Genomic DNA, 10,911 nt, shown 5'->3' with positions numbered 1-10,911 from the left:
GAAAAATCATAAATAAACAATTTAACTTTATAAATAAAAGAATTAGAAAAAGGCCTAGACCAATTTGGCTCAGTTGGTTGGGCATCATCCCACAGATTGAGGGGCACATGCTTGGGCTGTGGGCTCAGTCCCCTAGTGGGGTGTGTGAGAGGGGCAACAGACTGATGTATCTCTCCCTCACTTTCTACCTTCCTTCTTCTTGCTCTAAAAATAAATAAAATCTTGAAGAACTAGAAACAGGACAACAAACAAAGCACAAAGTGAATAGAAGAAAGGAAATAATAAAGATCACAGCAGAAATAAATAAAATAGAGTCTAAAAAAGTAATACAAAAGATCAAAGAAACCATGAGATGGTTCTGAAAAGATAAACAAAATTGACAAACATTTAATTAGATGTATCAAGATAAAAAAGTGAGGATTCAAATAAGTAAAATCAGAAATGAAAGATGAGAAATAACAATAGATAGCACAGAAATACAAAGGATTGTAAGAAAATGTTATGAACAAGTATTTGCCATCAAATTGAAGTGTCTGAATGGAATGAGTAAGTTCCTAGAAACACACAATTCTCCACAATTGAATCTCCTTGAGCAATGAAGACAAAACAAGAATTAAACAATGAGATTACATCAAATAAAAGGTATTTGCACAGCAAAAGAAACCCAAAACAAAATGAAAAGGGAACCCACTGAATGGGAGAACATACTCACCAACGATGTATCTGAAAAAGGCTTAATATCCAAAATAGATAAAGAACACAGCTCAACACTAAAACAAACAATCCAATTAAAAATTGGGCAAAGGATCTGAGTAGACACTTCTCCAAAGAGGACTTACAAGTGGCCAACTGACATATGAAGAAATACTCAATGTTACTACTCATCAGAGAGATGCAAATTAAAACCACAATGAGATTTCACCTCCCATCTGCTAGAATGGCCATCATTAATAAATCAACAAACAATTCTCCTGACAGCTGTTAGAGGGGTGGAGGTTTGGGGGAGCAGGTGAAATAGGTGAAGGGATTAAGAAAAAAGACTCATAGACACAGACTAAAGTGTGCCAATTACCAGAGGGAAAGCAGGACGGGAGCAGGTAGAAGAGGGTAAAGCTGGGATAAATGGTGATGGAAGGAGACTAGACTTTGTATGATGGACTCACAATACAACATGCAGATAATGTAGAATTGTACACTTGAAGCCTATATAATTTTTTCACCTATGTAACCCCAATAAATTCAATAACAATATATTAAAAAAGAAATTTGTGCCTACACAGTCCAAATTCAGAGGTTGAAATTCTAACCCCCAAAGATGATGGTATTAGGAGGCAGGCCCTTTTGGAGGTGTTTAGGTAGCAGGGGCGTAGGCTTTGTGCATGATCAGCGTTCTAATAAAAGAGGCCCACACAGTCCCTAGCCCCTTCTGCCATGTGAGGATAAATTAAATTTCCCAAGGTTAAAGGTGAGAGATTCTTAAAAGCAATAAGAGAAATAGAGACAGTTACCTACAAAGGAGTGCCCATAAAACTGTTAGCTGCTTTGTTTTTTTTTTTCACAATACCATTATCACATTTAGTAACATTAGCAATAACTCATTAACATCATCTAATACCCACTCCATAGTTAAATTTCCCAGTAGTCTGAAAAATGCCTTTTTTTAAAGTTGGTTTCTTTGAACCAGGATATAAACAAGGTCCACATACTGTGTTTATCGGGTCTCCTAAATCTCTTCTACTTTACAACAGTCTTCCCTCCTTCTTTTTGTTTCATGCCATTGGCTTTTGGAAGAAAGCAGATGAGTTGTCTTGTGGAATATTCCACCCTTTAAATTAGTCTGGATGCTTCTTCATGATGGTGTTTAAGTTGTTCCACTATCCCCTGTATTTTCTGTAAAGTAGAAGTTGGACATAAAGGTTTGATTGTATTCAGCTTCAGTGGTTTAGAGGACACAGCACTTCATAGGCAATGCTGTGCATTTCATATCGATCACATTGAGAGGCATATAATGTCTATCCCCCTTTTGTATTTTTATTTTTTTATGCAAAATTTGAATTTGATTCATTAACTTCATCTATAAACCAATGTATACTTTTCGTGGTTCCATTTTTACCCAAAAGAAAATTACCATAAATTTCTGAGCTCTTCTTTAAGATTGCTAGGATGTTGGATTGGGTTGCTTCTTTTTTTTTTTTAATTTTTTAAAATTTTTATTCAGTTACAATTGTCTGCGTTTTCTCCCCATCCCTCCTCCCCACCCCAGCCAATCCCACCTCCCTCCCCCGCCTCTACCCTTCCCCTTGATTTTGTCCTCGTGTCCTTTATAGTAGCTCCTGTAGACGCCTCTCCCCACGATCCCCTCCCCACTCTCCCCTGACTATTGTTACATTGTTCTTAATTTCAATGTCTCTGGTTATATTTTGTTTGCTTTTTCTTTTGTTGATTATGTCAGCTGCTTTCTTAAAACAATCCTTGCAGGCAAGAAGGGGCTGGAAAGAAGTATTCAAAGTCATGAAAGGCAAGAACCCACATCCAAGATGACTCCACCCAGCAAAGCTATCATTTAGAATGGAAGGGCAGATAAAGTGCTTCCCAGATCAGGTCAAGTTAAAGGAGTTCATCATCACCAAGCCCTTATTACATGAAAAGTTAAAGGGACTTATCTAGGAGAAAGAAGATCAAAACTATGAACAGTAAAATGACAACAAACTCACAACTATCAAGAACTGAACCTAAAAGCAAAAACAAAAACAAACTAAGCAATATTCTCATCTTTTTTTTTATTTATTTGTTTGTTTGTTTATTTTTATTCAGTTACAATTGTCTGCATTTTCTGACAAGAAGGGATAGTTCTTGTATGGTTCCTTCTGTTTAGATAGTGAAGGATGAAAAGAGGCCACTTAAGAAATATAACTCGTACCTAATATAAACTTTTAATTTAAGTATTTTGGCGGATTTTTTTTTCTCTGAGTTACTTGCATTTAATTGGGGCAGGGGAGTCTACTTTTATATGTTATTGTTAATTAATAGTTAAGTATATAAGGTAGTCTTAGTTTTCCTCGACTTGGTTTTAGAAATTAATGAGAATGTTAATGAAATGGCAAAGAAAATAAAAAACAAACCAACAACAACAAAACAAACAAACTAAGCAAACAACTAGAACAGGAACAGCATCACAGAAATGGAGATCACTTGGAGGGTTATAGTGGGGAGGGGGGAGGGGGCCTAAAGGGGGGAAAGGTGCAGGGAATAAGAAGCATAAATGGTAGGCACAAAATAGGGGGAAGTTAAGAATAGTATAGGAAATAGAGAAGCCAAAGAATTTATATGTACAACCCATGGACATGAAGTAAGAGGGGGAGGGCAATGCTGGAAGGTGGGGAGGTGCAGGGTGCAGGGGAATAAAAGGGAGAAAAAATCGGGACAACTGAAATAGCATAATCAATAAAATAAAGGAGAAACTGGGGGTCTCTCAGGACAGTGCATTTGAGGGGCCCAATTGAGTACTGTGACTTTAACTCTGAAAGATAAGTAGTGTTAGTCCTCTGATTTTGTTCTTATTGTGTTGGCAAATCTTGGTCTTTTGCCTGTATACCTAAAACTTAGAATCAGCTTGTTAATAATTCTCTGGGATTTTGATTGGGCTTCCATTTAATCTACTATTACATTTGGGAAGAACTGACATTGTGATAATATTGAGTCTTCCTAACCAGGAACATGTAATTTCTGTACATTTATTTTGTTATTCTTTGATTTCTTTAATTAGCTGTGTGGTTGTCCTCATCTAGATCCTGTAAATGTTGTTAGATTTATACCTGTATTTTGAGCTTTATACCTATTTTATTTTTGAGTAATAACATAAATGGTATTATGCTTCACATTTGATATTCTACTTGTTCTTTGCTGGACTATAGGAAAGCAATTGACTCTTGTATATTAAACTTGTATATTACAACCTTGGTATACTTGCTTTATTAGGTCCAATAGTTTTTTTTTTTTTAATTGTTCAATTACAGTTGTCTGCATTTCCCCCCCACCCCCCACCACAGCCAAACCCACCTCCCTCCCCTGCTTCCACCCTCCCCCTTGGTTTTGTCCATGTGTCCTTTTCAGTAGTTCCTGAAAACCCTTCCCCCTCATTGTCCCCTCCCCACTCCCCTCTGGCTATTGTTAGATTGCTCTTAACTTCAATGTCTCTGGTTATATTTTGTTTGCTTTTTTCTTTTGTTGATTATGTTCCAGTTAAAGGTGAGATCATATGGTATTTGTCCCTCACCGCTTGGCTTATTTCACTTAGCATAATGCTCTCCAGTTCCATCCATGCTGTTGCAAAGGGTAGGAGCTCCTTCTTTCTCTCTGCTGTGTAGTATTCCATTGTGCAAAGGTACCCATTTTTTTACCCATTCATTTACTGATGGGCACTTCTGTTGCTTCCAGCACTTGGCTTTTGTAAATTGTGCTGCTATGAACATTGGGGTGCATAGGTTCTTTTGGATTGGTGTTTCAGGGTTCTTAGGGTATAATCCCAGCAGTGGAATTTCTGGGTCAAAAGACAGTTCCATTTTTAGTTTTCTGAGGGAATTCCATACAGTTTTCTACAGTGACTGCACCAGTCTGCATTCCCACCAACAGTGCACTAGGGTTCCCCTTTCTCCACATCCTCTCCAACATTTGTTTGTTGATTTGTTTATGATGGCCATTCTGACTAGTGTGAGGTGGTATCTCACTGTGGTTTTAATGTGCATCTCTCTGGTGGCTAGTGATGCTGAGCATCTTTTCATATGTCTCTGGGCCCTCTGTATGTCCTCCTTGGAGAAGTGTCTGTTCAAGTCTTTTGCCCATTTTTTAATTGGGTTTTTTCATAGGGATATTGTTAAATAAAACTAGCCTTTTGTTTTTTGCAAATGCATAGTGAAGAACACAGTGACTAGCCATATAATTTAGGATCATTGCCATGATTCATGCTAATGTGTCCATAATTTTACCCTCGCATTACCTTTGTACCACCAGTGCAAGTGCCAACAGAATGAAAAAGGCAAATGACATCTTAGTGTTATTATGAAGATAACTCTGATTCTATGGATTTCCTAACTATGTCTAGGCACCGGCAGGGGCTCACAGAGCAGGCTTAGAATCGTTGCGTTTCTGAGCAGCCGCCTAAACACACGCATGAATTTCTACTATACTCCACAAGATGGTGGTATGATACTGCACATCAGTAATTAAATGTTGGGTCAAAATTTATTTTAAAAATTCGTTCGTTTACAGAAACCAATGTGGTAAAATGTTTTTTTTTTTCCTCTGAGAAATTTTCCTTCGTGTGCTCTTGGAGCAGGCGGTCTATTTTCCTATCTGAGCCATCACTTCCAGCACAGAATCTTGTTTCCTAAACACTGTTTTGCCCACAGTTACCTTCCAGAGAAACCCTTTTCTCGGGAGCAAACACAGCATGTTAACTGAGATGGCAACATTTTCTAATCATGGAAGCCAAAGGACTGTTGAAACTTATCATTTAATGCTTTTTCATTAAGTAAACTTCTCCTCCTTCCAAATGACCTTCCACTTTTGTTTTTGCAAACCACACACTGTGAAAATCCATGCAGCTTTCTTGCAGATGGGATCCTTCAGTTCTGTAGTTCTTAACCTTCATTTTCTGGGGGTGGGTACAAATCATTTTGTGAATTTGAGGAAAGCTGTGGGCCTTTCAGAAAAATGTACATGTATGCATGTGAAATGGTGCATGTGTTTTAAAGGGACTTCGTAACCCCTGAAACTATGAGATTCAGAGCCTCTGCTTTAGTAGTAGAATAACTGCCAAGCTCCATCTACAGCCCTCGGTTTAGGTAAAACAAAAGTTTGTATTAGACAAAATAGACCTGAAGTTTTTAAGTCTATCTTACTGTTTGCTATTATTTAGAGCTTTTAGGCTGTAAAATAGTGCTTTCATTCTTTCAAAATCCCATGCCTCTAGTTGATAAACAGAAAAATTTCATGTCCCACCAAAGTTTGGATGCAGCTTTTGTCTAGGGGGACATTGCTCTCAGTTAAGAATTATGTTATATCTTTTCGCATTCCTCACTAGTGAAGAAGATTTTGGCAGGTTTATTTTTGCATTGTATGTTACAGAGCAAGAGTATTTTCATTTTTAAGTATAAAATTATAATACTTAATTCGATCTACCTTCTTCAAGTCATCTGCCGCATATACCACCCTCAGGGCCTACTGTCTTAAATTTCTTCATTAACCATTTATTTATTCAATTCTTAAACTTACTTATTAAATGGCTAATTAGTCTAGGAAGAAGTACATGTGAAGCCAATGGTTTAGTTATGTTCTGTGGATTACTGGGTCTCATAAAAATCATCTAGAGAATCTGAAAATGTTTTATTAGCAGTTTTAAAATGTATGCATTTTTATTATTAAACAAAACCTCAAGTACAGGTTTTAAGTACCAAATTTGACACATCAAACTCCACCACCACCTTGCGATCATTTTGATTAACTTTGTAATACGAATTAAAGTTTTGCACTTATAGATTACACTTTTATTGATTAAAATGTCACTTTTTCTTAGTGTTTGTTATTGGAAGAAGCTTAGCATATAGTTTTGTTTAGTAACAGGATTTTTCTGAGGGTAATTGCCATAAGCTATTAGTGACGATACTCCCACACATTTCTCTTTTCACCTAATTGCTTCCCCTCATATTTTCCCATCGAGACCACTATCCTTCATCCCTCTTGTCAGACCTCTTCACATTTACTTAAATGTACATTTACCATTCACCCACTTATCCCTTTTAGATTCTGTGTATTTAAGTAAATTTGAGAAATTCACAAATGTGGGGAAATTAAACAACACACCCTTAAATCGTTAATGATACAAAGAAGAAGTCACAAGAATTTACAAATGACTTTTAAAGGAATACAAGTAAAAAAGCAACATACAAGAAATTATAAGATGCAGCAAAAGCAACTCTCATTTGTAATGGTAAATGTCTACATTAAAAAAAAACAACCTCCATTCCAAATCCTAACTTTTCAACTTAAGAAATTAGAAAAATAAGAGGAAACTAAATTCAAAACAAGCAGCAGCAGGAAACAATAAAGATTACAGTGGAAATAATAAAATAGAGAATTACAAAACAATGAAAAAAATCAATCAACACAAATGTCAACTCTCGACAAGATGAACAACATTGACAAACTGACCTAGACTGAAAGAGCAAAAAAGAAAACAGACTCAGGATGTAACATCAGGTGAAGAAGGGGCCATTACCATTATCCTTACGCAAGTCAGAGCAGTGTAAGGGATTGCTGTGAAAATTATGCTTCACTAAATTATATAACTTCAGGAAGATAAAAATATCCTAGAAAGACACAAAACTACTGACTATTAATCAAGATGAGATAGAAAATCTGTATGTATTTACAACAAGTAAAAGGATTTGATGAACTTTTTACAAAAAAGCTGAGAACTCATTGACTTCATGGCGAATTCTGCTCAATGTCACTAATCATCAGAGAGATGCAAATTAAAACCACAATGAGACATCACCTCACACCTGTCAGAATGGCCACCATCAATAAATCAACAGACAGTAAGTGCTGGCGAGGTTGTGGAGAAAGGGGAACCCTAGTGCACTATTGGTGGGAACGCAGACTGGTGCAGCCACTGTGGAAAGCAGTATGGAGACACCTCAAAAAATTAAATATGGATCTGCCTTTTGATCCAGTGATTCCACTTCTGGTAATTTATCCAAAGAAACCCAAAACACTAACTTGAAACAATATATACGCCTCTGTGTTTATAGCAGCACTATTTACAATAGACAAGTGCTAGAAACAGCCCAAGTGCCCATCAGTAGATGAGTGGATAAAAGAGCTGTGGTACATTTACACAATGGAATGCTATTTTGCTGTAAAAATGAAGGAAATTTTAGTCTTTGCGACAGTATGGATGGACTTGGAGAAGATTATGCTAAATGAAATAAGCCAGTCAGGAAAAAACAAGTACTACATGATCTCACTCATATGTGGAGTCTTATGAACAAAATAACCTAACAAGCAAAACAGAGTCAGACTGATAGAGAGCAGGGTGTCAGCTGTCAGGGGTGGGGTGGCTGGGGAGTGTTGCAGCATTAAGCAAAAGAGAAAAAAATATAAGAAAGAACTCACAGACACAGACAGCAGTATGGTGATTACTACACAGAACGTGAGGTGGGGGAGGCAGAAGAGGGTAAAGGGGGATAAGTGGTGATGGAAGGAGACCTGACTTGGGGTGGGGAACACACAATGCAACGTGCAGATGACGTGTTGTAGAATTGTGCTCCTGAAGCCTGTATCATTTTGTTAACCAGTGTCATCCCCAAAAAGATGGCCAATTTCAAGTGTTAGTGAGGATGTGGAGACATTGGTCCTCTTCCTCATGCATTTGTGGTTATAATGTAAAATCGTATGGCCACTTTGCAAAACAGTTGTCCCATTCCTGAAAATGCTAAATATAAAATTACCATATGGCTCGGCAATTCTATTCCTAGGTATACATCCAGGAGACTTGAAAATGTGTTCACACAAAGAACTGTATGTGGATACTTATAGCAGCTTTATTCTTATGATGAAAAAGTACCACTTTATTGATGACTTAATTTTTATTTTCATTTTAATTAATCTATTTAAAAATATTTTTAATTTTTCAAGTATAGATGACATACAATATCATATTAGTTTTAGGTATGCAACCCGGTGATTAGGCATTCATATACCTTAGGAAGTGAACACCGTGACAAATCTAATATCCATCTGACATCATAAATAGTTATTACAGTATTATTAACTATAAGCAGCATTATTGTTAATAGCCACAAGCAGAAATGACCTACATGTCCACCCACTGATGAATGAATATACAAAATATATCCTATCCGTGCAATGGAGTATAAAGAATAAAAATACCTAGAAAGAAACTTGGATATGAAGGAACTGTATACTAAAAAACACAGAGCATTATTAAGAGAGATTGAAAAAGGCACAAAGAAATACTTCTATAGCATAATTACTAAAAGTTTAAAATATCAGATAAGTTTAATTCTACTTCTAGGGATTCTTTATAAGAATTAATAAGTATAAAAATCCATAATGCTCTAGAAAAATGTGACTATTAATTTCAAAATCCATTTTAGATATGCACTTATATATTTATCCTTTAAAATAAAATATATATATGTGTTTATATATGCATGGAAAATATCCAAAAATAAACACCAGGAGCTGTTAGCTTTGATTACTTCTGGGGAGTTGGAAAAGAGAGCCAAATTTTTATTTTACATCATGCTGTGCTGTTTTTCTTTCTATTATTGTAAGAATTATGTATTTTCATTTCCCCTCACTTTTGATGGTGCCATATAACTCCCTTTGGATTGTAGAACAAGGTCAGCCACTCTGGGTTTGTGTAACTCCCTTATTTTACACATTTGGAAATGGGTCCGGAGAGTGAAATCACTTATTCCGGCACAGGCAGAAGCAGTTTGGGGAAGTAAATCCTCCAGATTCAAACAGCACTTTTTCTCCTCTGCACCTGTTCAGTTGCATTGCCCATTCCCATGAAATATAATCACAAAATCATCAATCATTCCAAATGTCCCAGGGATGTTTCCGGAGTACACTATTCAGTACAGCAATGGAAAGATTCTCACAGTACAATATTTGTCTGTTGCCGTAATCCTAAAAAAGGCAATCACATTTCCAAGAATGAAAACAGATGCAAATGTATAAGCAGTTGGAACTGAAACATAAGCATGTGTTCAGAGACCATGAATAGCTTCTTTTTTCTTCCCTAGACATAGTTTAACAATGCAATCTTTTCAACTTTCAGAAGAGCAACGGCTGAGATTCCAACTTAATCCTTAAGTAACAACTCCCATTAGACCAGTTGGGACTTTGCCTAGTGTCTTATTGTAGGGGATTCTGTGTTATAGAGTGGCTGTACGGGAGCAAGGGGGGATGCGGCAATAGCCCACAGACCTAGTAACTGTTTGAGGGGCTGGCTACTTAGGATTTGTGTGGTGAAACTGTTCAATCCCTGTGCTACCAAGGGTTTCTTTTTCATAGCAACATTTCAGAGTCATGTGGAAGGAACATCAGAGATTGCCTGATTCGAACACCTTAGTTTGTATACAAGGCAACTGAGGTCCAAAAAGGGGAAAGCGGTTTCCAAAACCATAGGTGTAGTTGTTTTTGTTATTTCATATTTTAAAAGGCATATACAGGGTGGGGCAAAAGTAGGAGAAAGGTAGGACTTGACCCAGGTGAAACCCTGAGAATCCACACCTCCAAGTTTCAATCCAGTACGATCTCTACTGTTAAAACAGTGCTCAAGCCTTTGCTGGTGTGGCTCAGTGGATTGAGTGCTGGCCTGCGAACTGAAAGGTCGCCAGTTCAATTCCCAGTCAGGGCACAGGCCTGGATTGTGGGCCGTGTCCCCAGTACAGGGCATGTTAGAGGCAACCACACATGAATGTTTCTCTCCCTCTCTTTCTCCCTCCCTTCCCCTCTCTCTAAAAATAAACAAACAACGTCTTAAACAAACAAACAGTGCTCAATATGCATTTACTGATTATTTCAGAATTGGTTGGTGGTCGCGAAGAAGGTAGGTATTTTTAGTATCCCAAAGCACATTATGTAGGAAATAGTCTGGTACAGGCATACCGCAAATACATTGCAGGTTCAGTTCCAGATCACTGCAATAAAAACGGATATCACAATAAAGCTAGTCTAGCGAACTTTTTGGTTTCACTGTGCATATGAAAGTTATATTTACACTATACTGCAGTGTATTGAGTGTGCAATAGCATTACATCTAAAAAACAATATATATACCTTAGTCAAGTAATACTTTATTGCTAAAAATGCTAT

This window comes from Desmodus rotundus, chromosome X (assembly GCF_022682495.2).
Source record: "Desmodus rotundus isolate HL8 chromosome X, HLdesRot8A.1, whole genome shotgun sequence".
Classification (NCBI taxonomy): domain Eukaryota; kingdom Metazoa; phylum Chordata; class Mammalia; order Chiroptera; family Phyllostomidae; genus Desmodus; species Desmodus rotundus.
This window is presented reverse-complemented; position numbering follows the sequence as displayed.